Source organism: Larus michahellis, chromosome 4, assembly GCF_964199755.1.
Source record: "Larus michahellis chromosome 4, bLarMic1.1, whole genome shotgun sequence".
Lineage (NCBI taxonomy): Eukaryota > Metazoa > Chordata > Aves > Charadriiformes > Laridae > Larus > Larus michahellis.
The window spans coordinates 44,449,107-44,464,906 of record NC_133899.1 but is presented as its reverse complement, the minus strand read 5'-3'; the positions used below and the strand labels follow the sequence as shown (position 1 = coordinate 44,464,906).

The 15,800-nt window shown below is 39.1% G+C and overlaps 1 protein-coding gene across 15 annotated transcripts in view; it reads left to right on the top strand.

Moving 5' to 3' along the window:
* LRRC4C (leucine rich repeat containing 4C) overlaps positions 1-15,800 on the top strand; it is a 567,176-nt gene that overhangs the window by 524,077 nt on the left and 27,299 nt on the right. The gene's annotated exons all lie outside the window — the stretch shown is intronic.

Below are 15,800 nucleotides of genomic sequence, written 5' to 3'. Positions count from 1 at the left end.
TTTACAAATATTGGAAACACAGTGTTTGCAAACGTGAATTAAATCCTCACTGTTCCACTGTTTTTAACCCTGCTGTAATGAAAAGCTGTGTAGTAGCATCTTTTATAGAATGACAAACTCTCTCCTAATCTTGAAAATGCAAAAAAAATAAACAAAGCATTTTTTCAATATTTATATTTAACATATAGTAATACCTCAGGCATTTAAATACTTACTTGTGTAATCATATTAATCACTGTGATAAGTTTATATCATGATCAAAATTATTATGAAGTCACAAAGTCTAAAATTTGAGAAACATTTTATAAAAGATGAGAATAAATTTTCAAATTGAACTTTTTATCCTTTAGCTATATAGTTTGCACTTACAAATGGCTTTTTACAGGGGTAAAGCAGGTTTATAATAGGAATATAATTCTCTACTTTGACATGAGGTCCACGCCATAGTTTCACATACCGTTGTTACGTCTGTTGTTGAAAGAATATACGTATTATTACCGTGTTTAATATTTGTCTGTTTCCTGTAATTTGGGAAGCAAACAATGAAAGAATAAATGAGATACTGATTTTGTTTTGTTTTATTTTATTTTGTTTTGTTTTATTTTATTAAAGATCTATCAAGGCTCTGACTTCTGAAAGGGCTGAGGTAGCAACATTGGTAGTGGGTGCCAATGACTGAGCCTAGGCATAGGCAGCGGAACCAGCACAACTAAGAAAAAGCAACAGGTAATAGTAGTAGGCAACTCTCTTCTGGAAGGTACGGAGGCACACATTTGTTGACCTGACGCACCCTCTAGAGATGTGTGCTACTTCCCAGGGGCTTGTATCAGGTATGTCACCGAGAGACTCCCAAGCCTCATACTGACTATTATCCACTGCTGTTGTTTCATGTGGGTACCAGTGATACTGACAAGAGCAATCTGACAGCAGTGAAGGATTACAGAGCCCCAGGAGCAGCAGTAATGGACTTTAGAACACAGGTGGTTTTCTCATCAATCCTGACAGTCAAAGGGAAGTGGTTTGAAAGCGCCATTTGATTCTGGTGAATCAACAAATGGCCACAGGACTGGTGCCACAGACAGGGGTTTGGCTACTTAGACCATGGGACTCTGAGAAACCATGTCTACTCGGGGGTGATGGCGTCAACTTGCCAGAGAAGGGGAATAGCTTCTTCGGCCAGAGGCTTGCCAAGCTCATGAAGAGGGCTTTATTCTAAAGTTGGCAGGGGAGGGGAACCTCAATCCATCCCACTCCTACAAGTATGATGCCAGTGCCAACAATAGATGCCCAGAGCCTGCAGAAGTGTTGCAGGTCAGCAGGAGAGGACCTGCAGTGCAGCACAAAGGAATAACTGACACTCCATCCAGTAAGTCAGCTTCATCAGGAGCCCAACTTAAATGCCTCTGTACAAATGCACATAGCATGGGGAATAAACAAGAGGAGTTAGAGATGTTTGCACACCTGCAGGACTATGATCTTATTGGTACCACAGAGATGCGATGGGATGGCCCCTATGACTGGAGTGTTGGAATGGAAGGATACAGGGTCTTCAGGAAGGACGGCAGGGGAGACGAGGAGTGGGTGTCTCCTTCTATGTCAATGAACAGCTGGAGCGTATGGAGCTCTGCATGGGGATGGATGAGGAGCCAACTGAGAGTTTATGGGTTAAGATTAAAGCAAGGGCAGGGACAGATGACATTACAGTGGGGGGCTGCTACAGGCCACCTGACCAGGAAGATAGAGTGAACGAGGCCCTCTATAGACAGATAGGAGCAGCCTCATGTTCACAAGCCCTGGTCTTCATGTGGCACCTCAGCCACTCTGGTATCTGTTGGAGGGACAATGAAGCAGGACATAAACAATCAAGGAGGTTCCTGGAATGTGTTGATGATAACTTCCTTCTTGAAGTGATAGAAAAGCCAACGAGGAGAGGTGCCATGCTGCACCTTGTTCTCCCCAACAAGGAGGGGATGGTGGGGAATGTGAAGCTCAAGGGCAGCCTTGGCTGCAGTGGCCATGAGATAGTGGAGTTCAAGATCCTTAGGGCAGCAAGGAGGATGCACAGCAAGCTCACTACCCTGGACTTCAGAAGAGCAGACTTTGGCCTCTTCAGGGATCTGCTTGGTAGAGTACTGTGGGATAAAGCCCTGGAGGAAAGAGGGGTCCAAGAAAGCTGATTAATATTCAAGGATCACCTCCTCCAAGCTCAGAACTGATGCATCCCAACAAAGAGGAAGTTGGGCAAAAACTACAGGATACCTGCATGGATGACCAAGGAGCTCCTGGAGAAACCCAAAAGGAAGCCTACAGAGGGTGGAAGTAAGGACAGGTAGACTGGGAGGAATACAGAGAAATTGACCAAGCAGCCAGGGATCAGGTTAGGAAAACTAAAGCCCAGACAGAGTCAAATCTGGCCAGGGACACCAAGGGCAACAAAAAAACTTCTATAGGTATGTCAGTGAGAAAAGGAAGACTAGAGAAAATGTGGGCCCTCTCTGTAGGGAAACAGGAGACCCGGTTACCCAGGATATGGAGAAGGCTGAGGTACTCAATGACTTTTTTGCCTCAGTCTTCATCAGCAAGTGCCCTAGCCGTACTGACCAAGTCACAGAAGGCAAAGTGGGAGACGCTGGAACAGGCTGCCCAGAGAAGTTGTGGCTGCCCCATCCATGGAAGTGTTGAAGGCCAGGTTGGATGGGACTTTGAGTGACCTGGTCTAGTGGGAGGTGTCCCTGGCCATGGCAGGGTCGTTGGAAGAAGGTGATCTTCAAGGTCGCTTTCAACCCAAACCATTCTATGATTCTATGATTCTGTGATCTGTTTTGAAAATCTTGGCCCAGGCTAATTCTGTGAAAGATCATAGGGATTGAGACGCAATAGAATTGCTGTAGCCTAAACCTTGATCTTTTACATTTCTTTCTTCTAATAGCTCTACATTAAACACAATTACTGTACAAAGGATTTTTTAAAATGAAGAAGTACTGTTGAAGAGATAATAGATATTGTAAAAATAGAGAGCATGAGGAAATGCCATGCAAGTGGTAGTTTAATTCCTAAACTTTTTTGTTCTGTTTTTATTATTCTCTGTAGTTAAATATTAATAGAGTTGGTGCCACTTAAGCAAAGGCATTCGTAACATCTCACTAGCCTACATGGAATTAAGGAAGAATGAACTTCAGCTCTTCAAGTGAGCAGGAGATAACAATGCAGTATGACACAGAAATGATTGAATTTGCCAGCAGTGTTTGTGCAATGCTTGCTAATTTACAAGGGCATTTTCAAGCGATTCAGTGACTGGGATTCCTTGGGGGCAGTTCACTTGGGCACTGAAACTGAATCAACGTTTAAATGGTTTTACTTTTAGAGTGGTTTAGAAAAATCGTAAGTAAATAGATGTTTTCATAATTAATACAGTAACTGCAAATCATGCAAGGATCATTTGCTCTTCGAAAGGAGAGAAAACAGTGTTCTCATTTGGCTGGGCTTCTTGCACTGTGTTTGCTAGAACGGTGAAGAAATATAAAATTCAGATTGCTGGATTAAGACAAGACCAATTACTCACTGATCTGGATGAAACCAATCCCTCTGTAGTAGATAATGCGTCTGCTGTGGAGGATATAAAGTGAGATGGAAGTCAGAGATCTGAATTCTTTTCTCTCTCTGCCACTGATGTGCCTGTGCTAAGGCATCCCACCTTTTCCTGCTTTGGTTCCCCTTTGGCTAGAAACTGGAGAGGCAATGACCCCTTTCAGAAGAACATCCAAGCACTTAATTTTCAAGACACAATGTGTTATTTCCACCCTATATTTCTACCCTACAGGAGTTCCTATTGTTTTTTTTCTTTTGTAACATCCCTGATATGTTTTAAAGTATGACTGTTAATGTTTTGCTGCAATGCCAACATTTCACTAGAAGAGCATAAGGGAGATTGCTTTGTTTCTGTATTTATACTCTTTCTGTGTATTTACAAAGAGGGACAGGCTGCTAGGCATTTGCCATGTTGATGCAATTAATACCTGCGATCACTTGATTGCTGCAAAATTTAATAAAGCAGGAATTTTGGAGCTGGATGTCTCTTTTTGTGACAGGAAGGAAGGTGACATTCTGGCAAAGGCATAGTGTCTTCTGTTCCTGCCTCCTTGATTTCCTGCATGTTTTTGAAACTCTAAGAGAAAGTCAAAATCAAAAATCCTTTTTATTTTTCATGAGCAATGATTTTTTTTTTGGAAACCATTGGCTTCAGTAAAACTGCTCAGGCTTCATCTTTGCTAGTTGCCACCTTTGTGTCTATACTATCTCTTTTCTTAGAAAACTTTCTTGCTCTACATAAAATAATATGTAAATAGAATATTTACAGAGTAGTCAAGGATTTAAATGTCTTTCTCTTACAAAACCTCTGGTGCAAAAGATATAAAATGCAACTCTAAAAACCTCTGGGGAGATGGAAACCCAAAATGGCAATCCCTTCTCTTGAAATGCGGAAAAAATATTTTTGTCTTAGGCTTCTTTCTAATGATCTCTTGAGACTTTCAACATTGCAAAGGGAATCCTGGAATGAGCAGAGTTGGCAGTTGCCAAGGAGCACACTGGTAAAGACAGAAACAGTGATGCTTCCTCTGTCTCATTTATATATAGCAAAACATTAGAATGTGAAGCCATTGTTCTTGCTAAAGAAGTAGTTCAGGCTCTATGGGATGAAGACTACTGCGTGACTCAAAGTTGCTGCAGTTGCCTATTTTACCTACCCTTCCAATTCCTTGAATTTTCCTTGACTGCCATAGTTGTACAGTAAAGAAAATTCTCACAGGGTCTCTTGGCTGAATCTGGGTAAGGCCCCTCAGCTTCTTCCAGTCTTAATACTGTAGAGCTTTGTAGATTTACCAGATGAAGCTCCTTCCCCAAATCTGTGTCCTTGACTCCATCCAGGAGACTCTGAAATTGCTAGCTTTGCTAAACTTTTGGAACAACAGGCAACTTCTGTCTCAGAACTAATGCTGCTTTTTTGCTAGGCTTATATTACCTAGAGAAAGGCTTCAAGATTGTTTTTTGAAGTTTTTTTACACATACTTGTTAAGATATGTTTTAATTTTTTTTTTTTTAACTTTAGACAAAGTCATTCTGTTCATTTCCTTGTAAAAATACCTCAAAAGTAAAACTAAAGAAGAAAATGAAAGGACTGCTACAAATTGAGTAGCACTGGTGATTAATGGCCTTCTGTGTCTGAAAACTGCAAGTCAGATATGAAATTTCTTTGATAACATAACTGGAATTTCATATTTTAGTTCATATACATATACACACATATAATGCTATATATGCATGCTTTCTTCCTGATGTACACATGAACTTTCTATTGAAATTTTTGTTGAATACTGAAAAGTTTTCAGTTAAAGGAGTTATGTTGTAATTTCTTTTGCTGTAACAGCCTTTGGAGCATATGAAATGGCACTGAATTTGACAGGAAACTTAGACCCATTGGCTAGCTATTCCCACAATTCAAATCAGAGTATGTTGCTCATGTTTGGGTAACTAGTAGTAAATATATTGAGCTAATCTCAGAAGGAAGTTGGTTGAAAACCAGCTGTTGTTTCCCATAAGGAACAACCATTTTTGAGAATATAATTGAAGGTAGAGTCTCTGAGGTCTGGCTTGACTGCAAAGTCTGTCTATAAACATAAGCTTTTACTTCTTCTTCCTTCCTATTCTTACCTCCTATTCTATTTGCATTGAAGTGAATTTCATTAGATCTTTACTTTGGAACTCTACTTTTATTTAGTTCAAGTTTATAAAACCATATATCTATTTCAGTTTTCTGTTTAAGAGGCGCAGTGTGAGATCTGTCCTACTTTGACTTACGGAAATGCTTCCATATGAATTATTACTGGAGATCTCTACTGTACACAGAAAAATGGCTGCAAATCACCTTGCTGACAGAATCATGGAGTCACGGAATCACGGAATCTTCAGAGCTGGAAGGGACCTCTAGAGATCATCTAGTCCAACTCCCCTGCCAGAGCAGGACTGCCTAAAGCACATCCCTCAGGGCTGCATCCAGGCGGGTCTTGAAAATCTCCAGAGAAGGGGACTCCACAACCTCCCTGGGCAGCCTGTTCCAGTGCTCTGTCACCCTCACTGTAAAGAAGTTTTTCCGTGTATTTGAACGGAACTTCCTATGTTCTAGCTTGTGCCCATTGCCCCTTGTCCTGTCGCTGGGAACCATTGAAAAGAGCCTGGCTCCGTCCTCCTTAAACCCACCCTTTAGATACTTGTAAACATTAATCAGGTCCCCCCTCAACCTTCTCTTCTCCAGGCTAAAGAGTCCCAGCTCTTTCAGCCTTTCCTCGTAAGGGAGGTGCTCCAGTCCCATAATCATCTTGGTTGCCCTACGCTGGACTCGCTCCAGTAGTTCCCTGTCCCTCTTGAACTGGGAAGCCCAAAACTGGACACAGTACTCCAATTGGATATTTCCCTCTGTTGGAGGTTATTGCTACATATCTTTCATAGTAATCAACAGTTTGAAAACACTCAACCAATTAGTGGACATGTGGCAAAATGTGTGTGAAACACCATTAGTGGCTAATTTCTTCCATTTTTGAGATGCCACTCTATAAGATAAAGGGGAAACCATGCTGGGCTCCAGGGCAATCTACACTGCGGCAATGTACACTTGGTCACTAACCAGGAATGACACTAGGCAGAGCCATGCCTTAGAGTTTTTATCCACATCATTAAACAACTGGAGTTTTGCCCACAAGTTAGAGCAGAAGACTGATGCCAGTGACTTTGGGTCATAGTTGTGCTCCTGATTTATTATATGGCATTAAACAAATAATCTTGCATCTGTCCTTACTTTTTAGGTCAATTTAGGGATAGGATTCTTTCAGCATTACCATCATGATTTGGACTTCCAGATGTTACTGCAATATATGTAATAACTGTAATGAAAAATAATGTAGTTCACCTTTGCATAAGAAACATTTGAGTGCAAAGTATATATTAATCTTGATTGAATAGATTGGTCTTGAATTGGTAAGACCAACCTGCTATTGTTCAGATAGACCTAAGCTTATATTACCTCTGGCTCCAACCCATGTTATCAACCATAGACTGTTAAATCTGTTCTCAAATGATAGAGTTGCTGTCTTTGTCTTATCATTTGAGTTTGGAAAAAGTTCTATTCATGTGAGGAATACAGTAGCTTCACCCCTATCTTCTTTTCTTTTTAGATGCGTCATAGACATTAGCAGATGCACAGAGATCAGTCAGTCAGCTGCTTGTTTGTATTTTCAGAATGGGGATAGGCCTTAATGAAAAAATAAAATGCTAACTGGCTGTAGAGTTGAGAGAGAGCATAACGCAGTTTCGCATATACCTTGTTGCAGCTCATTGCTTTTAAACAATAGAAACAAGAGGGTTTTTACTGAACACTAGAGATATACCAGATCTATATGTCTGACTTTGACTATGGGACCATGAAGACCATTCACTTAGATAATTCAGCACAGATTTTACCCTAGCTTCGTATGTGCTGAGTCGAGATTGTAGGAGCTGAGCAAGCTTGGCAAGATCAGTCATGTGAAACAGAGCTTATTGCTAAGACGCTGGCACTCCCAAACCATGGTCTTACATATCCCGGGCAACGTAAGATACACAGCCAATACTCTGCTAGGCTCCTTTGAAAATCTTGGCTTTAATGTAATTAAGCAACATAGTGAGCTCCAGTCTCCTTGATGGTTTGAGTCTCATGCACCTCACTGACAGTTTCACTGTGTTTCTGCATTATGTCTCTACTTTGATTAGTCCTAGATACATTTAATTAGCAGGTTGTTTGATCAATTAGATAATGAACCCTAAAGTCACCTTCCTGCTTGGATGTTCTTTGAACAACAATTTTAATCTTAGTGACAGCTCCCTAGAAAGAAAAGGGGAGAAACCAGTGTAATTAAGATGTGAGTGCACAAAAACGCCTATGTGACTCTGCAGCATAAAACTAAAAATACTTTGAACTCTAAAACATAGAAGACACAGAGTTCAGTGAATGTAAAATCTGAGGTTTTCAATTGAGTTATCATTTGTTTATATCTAGGTCTATGGTGAATAAGAGAGAGATATTTGAAAGCACTTGATGTTGAATCGTCTTTGCTCCCACTTCATTGATTTCTCTAGCACCGGAGTTTGGGTAATGCTGAGTGGAAATTTAATGTTGTTTAGTGCCTGTGCAGTACTGTCGTATAATGCTCCTAAGTCTCTAAAGAATAGCAGTAGCTAAAAAACAACAAGAAGAGAAAAAACCATCACGACTTATTAGAAAACACTTACTAGAAAAATTCTAAAATGTTGGGATGGAAATAAGTGGAAGTTCTCCTGTAGACAATCAGAAATTGCCCCAACCTTGTTGAATTAGTGGAATTGGGAACCAGAATGGGTCACGGTTCATCTTGGCTTGTGAGATTATGAGAATGCAATGCGATGTATTATGCCATGCAATGAAAATAAATACTAGAAAAAAATAAAAGGTAAGCTATTTTGAGGGACTTGCTTATCTCCCTGTCTTTAGGTTTTGCTCTGCTTCTGTATATGTGCTTTGCAATTTCAGCTGTTAGGCAATCCAGAGAATGTTCCTCTACATTGAATCTTGGTGTATAAATAAAGAATTAGTATTTAATGCAAAACAAGTTGCAGTGGCAATTAACATGTCTATTTTTTAATAGCTACAGTCACTAAACCAAGGATTCAAACACTGAGATAATTCCCCTGCTGGCATCTAAACTTTGGCCAAATACATAAACAAGAATCAAAGAAAACATTTTTTCAGCTGTTTAAAGTGATTTAAGAGGTGGAAACATATTCCAGAAGGCATGGGAATAAGAAATGAGGATTTGTATGTATGCACACCACGCACAGGTGCATATGTGTGCATATGCTCAAATATATGTGTCTATAGCACTCTCATGTCAAATACTTCTGTTCACTGTGTTTTCTTGAAAACATGTTTTTTGAAAGCATGTTAACTTTGAAACATGTTTTGTGGACAACGAAATTCACTGTTTTCTATTTGTCTTTTCTGTGTAGCATTGATAGGGTGTAAGCTGTTGAACAACAGGAAAATAAATTACTTCGGTCTGCATTAGTGGTGAATAGTGTGGAATCCCATTATTACTTAGATATTTTGTTTGTACTACAGTAGTGAATGGTGTATTGTCTGGTAGAGTTCCACTGGAGATACTTTATCAAGTATTCTTTCGGGTTTTTCTTTCAGGTGGGCTCCTAGACCACCTGTAGAATTGTTTATTATTTTGCTCTGTTATCGGAAAACATCTTCACTGACTGAACAAATATTTTTGCACTGCTTGAATTAAGAGAGATCTCTTGACGTGTGGGTTTATTTAAAAAAGAAAAAAAGATTCTGGTTTTGTTAAAAAGAAATTATTCCTGTAACTAGCTGGTACCAGCAACATTAAAACATCCCACTCGGTATGCAGATACCAGTCCAGTTAGGATAGGGTTAATTATGTTCTCTTGACTCCACCATCAACATTAAGTATTTAAGAATTTTGTCTTGAATGTCATTCACACTTTGTGGGATGTGTTCTCTATTTTCTTTTTGTGCTTTAGTCATGCACTTGTTTTCAGATTTAAGTCCCAAATTCATGCAGAAATGCAAAATCAAAAAAGTAAGCCTCCTCATATCTAACAAAGTTAGTTTTGTATTTACTCTTTCCATTTTCATCTCATAGCACTCTGCTATCTCCTTTTCCATTTCACTAGGAGGTCTCTCACTTAGGAAGATTCGTTCTTTGGAAGATCTGATCAACATGTTCCCTATAATGTATGATATTGCTAATATTTCTGGTCTCTGACATCTTTTCTTAACAATAGGAACATAAGAACGGTCTTTCCAAGTCAGACCAGAGATACATGTAGTTCACTGTCTTTTTCCTGTAGAAGCACAGAATAGATATGTAGGAAGGAATATAGGAAAAGAACAAAAACATAATAATTTGTTGATTTACTCTCCAGTATTTTCAGCTTGAGACTTCTTTGGGATGTTATTTTTGTGGTACACTTGATAGTTTTTCATTCTGCTAGCTTTCCTCCTCAGTTTTTGATGCAAGGTCATCCAGGTAACTGCTTTTATCATGATGAATGCTTCTTAACATAAGGATGGTGACAATGGTTCAGTATCACCACAGGATTGTCTGTGCTGGTATTCTGTTTCCAGAAGGAGCTATATGAACCCACCAAGAAGCTAAAGCTGGTCAACTGTTTATGCTTCTTCCCTAGCTAGGTAGTCTTCAGTCTCTGACTCTTTTCAGCTCAGATTAATTTCTGAGCCTGAAGTAGATTTATATTTAATAACTCTTACTGGATTGGTCTTCCAAGTACTTGTTCAGCATCCATTTATTTAACTATGTGCTTTCTGAAAAAGTATTTCCTTTTGTGTTCTGATACATTCACTTTATATTTTCTAATGCTTGTGTAGAGAGAAGCAGCAAAAAACAGTCAATTCCTATTATTTCTGTATCATCTGTTTTTTTAGACTTCCATTAGTTTGCCCTCCTTTGTTTCTTTTACACAATTCTAGTCCATTTTGCCATATCCCATATAGAATTTGTTCTGTCTTTCATCATGTCAGTTCTGTAAACTTTCTTCAGTCCCACTATAGACTTTCTAAAATGTGTCACAGCATTCAAGAAACAGGAATGTCAACCATTTAAAAAGGGCATGGCAATGTTTTTGTTTTGTATTCTTTCCCTAATAATCCCTGATGCTAATGTGCTTTTTTGACTGCTATAAAATTGTTTTCGTAGACTTATGTGTTATAACTTCACAATCCTTCTCTTTGCATTAATCTTTTCTCCTGCATTATGGAATGCATTTATCTGCATTATCCTCAGCCTCCAGCAGACTATCCCATTCTTCCTACATGTGCCCGTCCCTTTATGCAGTAAAACTGGATGGATGCTGAAACTCATTACTGACAAAATAAAAAATAAGAGAAAAAAAAAATAATTGCAGAATGAACTTAACGACTTCCATGTGACTTAGGAAGTCTGAGATATTGTTTCATGCAAACTGAAGTGAGATAAACATTAGATATAAATTCCTGAGCTGCTGTGGAAACAAGCATTCCTTATTATATAAGCCTTGGTGCAAAGATGGGCAACAAGGAACTCTTGGAGAATCGGCTTAAGCCAGACTTAAGGAATTTTAAAGGAATGTGCTCCAGGGCTACCAGGTCCCTCACTCTGCAGCAGGCAGAAGGATGATCTTAGATATTGTCTCTAAATAGGGCTGACACGCTTTCTGGACTTCCCACTCTACTGGAAGCCCTGACAAATTTGTCTTATTGCCAAGGATTTTGTGAAAAAAATAATGTCTTGTAAAATTCCTGACCAGTCTTATTATTCAGCCCACTAAGCATAAAATCAAATCTAGGAGGTGGCCATTAACTCTCAGGGAAGCCTGGCTTTATTTTATTAAAAACAGCAAAAAGCAGTGGATATTTACAGATGGACTGTAGCTGCTTCTGCAGCAAATGCCAGTATAGAAATGTGGCCAGTAGTCATTTCAAAGTACAGAAAGCATCATGAATGACTGTAGGACAGTAATATAATTTGACACTTAAAAATAATATCTCATTATAAAATCATAAGAATTGTCAATAGCAGCACAATGACTCACCGAGGCAGGTAACTCGTTATCATGACCTAAATATAAAGGAAGTAGGAATGGCTCCACTGAAGAGGAAACATTGAGGCATCCTGAGGGAGGAAAACTACCAGCAGCTAAGTTTGAGGAGGTCTATATAGAAACATTCATATTTTTAAATGTTAAGCTATTTTGATATTTTTCATGCAATAATAAAGCCTAACCACAGGAAAGGCATGAATTTTGGACTCTGCCTTGTCTATAAAGAATCCTGGGAAACATGCCGGCTCACACAGTGTTACTAATAATAACATAAATTATTAAAGCTGACAGAATTTTTATAGCTAATGCATGTGCTCTTTGCACTCTGCACTTTCTTCAGCTTGGACAATGAATAACACCAATCAGGTTTTGTTTCTCCAGTTCATGTGCCAACTCAGTGCTGTTATTTGTGATCGCAGCACTGCAGGAAAATGTTAGAATATAAAGAAAAAAAGGCAAAAACCAGGCAAATAATCTCTTGGATTTAAATTAAATCTTCTATTGACAGTACGTTCTTATAATATTCCTTTCTTGAATGGAAAATATAAATATCTAAACAATGCAAAATTAAAATATGTGTCCAACGTCTTTGATAATCTCATTATTAAGATTGACATCACTCTTCATGGCCTTTCTAATAAAAAAAATTTTGTTTTTATGTAGGAAAAAGCCATATTTTAAACTGAGATCTTAAGCTCTAGACAGATTTATGAAAGCAAGTGATTAAAAAAATTGTTTCCTTTTGTCTGAGCTCAAAGGAAAGAGAATTAGCAGATACAAAAATAATTTCGTCAGTCATTTCTATATCTTACTAAATTGTTGAATGCTTAAATCCTATTTGTATGCACCATCGATAAAACACAACTTCGAAATAAATTTTGAGCATGCTGTGTTCAAGCACTTAAGCTTGCATTCTAAGGGTTAACTTTCTTTAGAACAATTAATAGAATAGTATTTGGGAGCTGGGCATTGATTTTAATGAAATCAGATGGCTAAAAGTGTAAATTTGTAGAAATGCTAGGTAACTTAGAAAATATAGAGGCAGACTTTGACAGCTGTGGTCTAGAGAATTGTTTTCTACAATTCTTGTTTATCATATTTTGTTGAATATTTCTGGTTCCATTTAAAATATATTGCTGATGCAAATAAAGTTGCAATGTATTCACACATGCTTTATCTATCTGGATAGACATACTTATTTTTAAGTGTGGTGCAGAGGAAATGCCATAGATTTGGTTTTGGACTACAGTCACAGGAGCTGGAATTGCTTCTGCATGCCAATCGATTTTCCTCAACAACTTCAGAACATGCCTTGTCCTCTAATTACTCTTTTTGCAAAAGATGGCCATCCTCAGAGTTTCTCTGACTGTTTTATTCCTTGTTACTCTCTGCCCTCTTTTGGGGTATGAATTGCTATCAGTACGTGATTTTTCTCTCATATCCTGCCAAGGGAGGTCTCTACTGTGCACAGCAATGTGTCGACGATTTAAAAGAATCCTTCCCTGCAGGAAGCAATAACACTAGAAATGATTAAAACAAAACCTAAAATGTCACCTTAGACTAATGAAATTCCATCATCAAGCGATACAGAGTTGACACTTCTGTGAGACCCTTTAAAACTCAGATTAAGAAGAGAAAATTAAACTTGAAATGAAAGGAAACAAAACCAGCTCTCTTTTCCCTAGCATGACTTGAGTACAGTATGTTGATTATTCTCAGACAAGCTGATATCACAGACAGTGACCCTAACTCAGCATAAAGAACAGCTAACAACATGGCTTTACACGTCTGGCAATGTTATCTATTGCTCATCGTCTTAAAAAAATAAAATATCCATCTGTTTTTGAGCTAGCTAATCTGTAGCTTCACTCATATGTCCCCTCATACGCAGTGAGACAGTTGAGGAACTGCCTCCCTAGCTCAAGGTAGGGATTATTCTCATCCATTTCTCTGTCGCTGAGAGTGGGCAGTACAGAGTACTTCAGCGGAAAGTATAGGATTCCTGCACAGATGGCAGTTATAAAATAGCCTGTGCGTAAGGGAGTTTTCTTTTAAATTCATGTAATTATATCAATGCCTGCTTGGAAGCGCAGGATTTTGTAGCGTATTAATTCAGTTCAGTAAAGTTGTGGTTTTAAGCCACTTCAGATGTTTAGAATACCAACAAACACCCCCTGACCCCCACATTTAAATCTAGGTAAGCCTCTAGCCCTGGTGGTACCTCTTAGTGGTGAATAGCACAGACCAGCTGCTTTTTTGGGGAAGGGATCAGTGCTTGTAGAGGTTCCTTAGTTTTAGTGGAGCACAGATGCGAGAGCACAGCACTGGGGAATTGTTTGTGAGCTGCAGCTTTCCTGAGTAAGGAGTTTTAATTCTCCTATAGGGGCACTCCTGCATCACTTAACACCGCTACATTTGGCTGCACAAGGCTGCAAAAAAATACACATTTATAACATTTAGGCTGAATCCTGAGGTTGAGATCTTCAACTGCGTTTAGGATCAAGTAGAAATAGGAACGTAACTCAGATAGTCGCTGCACACTCCGGCATTTCTCTCTCAGCTGCTCAGCTGCGTGTGAGAGTTTAGATGTAATTTTGCCTTGGGCACAGAGCCAGTCGCTGCAACACTGAGAGAAGTGATAGTTCAGGGCTGCTCTTTTACTTCTTTTCATCACTGCTGAGTGTTGTTTTACTTCCCTCATTTCAGAAAGAAACCGATCATCCAGTGTGTGGGCTGTCAGCAGCTCCCTCGCTCTCGTTTTTTTTTCTGCAGTACACCCCTGCGGGGACTGCCAGCCATCCACAACATTTCCGCACCCTGGCTGCTCTGCCCCCAGCTGCCCAGCCTCCTTTGCCTGCAGTGCATACCCATAAATTCCCCCCGGCAGACGTGCCACTGTGCGCAGTGTGATCAGTAAGGCAGCAGATCTAGCAGTCTGCTGGCTGTAAGGAGAGGTTTTACTACATTGGATCAGGGTCACACGACCATGAAGTCCAGTATATTGCTTCAAGCAATGAGCAATACCTGATGTTTCAAATGAAGCTCAAAGCACCTAACAATGTAACTGAAGAATTGTGTGTGGCAGAAGAAAAGACTTTATTTTACTAGCTCTGCATGCCTATGAAATGAAAGCACAGCTACTTCTATTATAAACCATACAGACATGAGTCCCTTCTGTGTCTGGAGTTGGACTTAGCAACACTTCAGTAATAATGACAGACTGCCTTTAATTGGGCTGGGAAAACCCACGGTGAGAGCCAGAAAGGACACGTGCAACTTAGACTTGGTGGAAAATGTCTTTTCTGTCTATCTGAATGTACAGACAGGTTGGAATTGTCCTGGCCAAACTAACAAAACTCTTAGAATTACGTGCTGCTTAAGCTGGTACACTGTGCTGTTAACATTGTTTCATTATATTTTATTGCTGATTTGAGGGCCACTGGTATGGAACACTTGGTGTTCAGCTAAAACTCCTCTGAAGCACTAATTTGTTGAAAGAGCGGAACCTTGATAAGGATGTGAAAATTCAGATACCTTTAATGGGTTCTAAAAGCACTGTCCACCTACGGGTGTTCTTAGAAACGGATAGTGATTTCCATGTTCTAGTGATCATGTAATTTTAAAAACAGTGATCTTTTCTGGTTTTTATTGGCTGTGATCGTTTTGATTTAATTTTATGTGCTGTTGGTGATAAAAAGACTAAAATGTTCTGTGCTTAATGTAATTTCAAGGTTTCAGGAGAACCAAAACCATGGGTGATGTTTTTAGATTAAATCTTTAGTGATGTGGGGTTTCGGGAGGTCGTCTTGGTGCATGCTGAATCTGAGCCCCAGTAAGCTGTACATCTTTATTATGCTGCTGGATATATTTTCAAATGAAACAGTAAATACAGAACCTATAGTATTTTGTGGTGGTAAAGATATCAATTGTGTCATAAGAAATGGTTTTTAAAAAGAAACAGGTCTTCAACAAAGATTTTGCAAGTGATTTAATCTTAGAAAAGTTAGGGTGAATTTTAGATAGACTGTACTGATCTTTGTTCCTTTCTTGGTATGGTTGTTTCCCAATACTGTTCAGTCCAAAGGATGAACTAGAACTCAAAAATT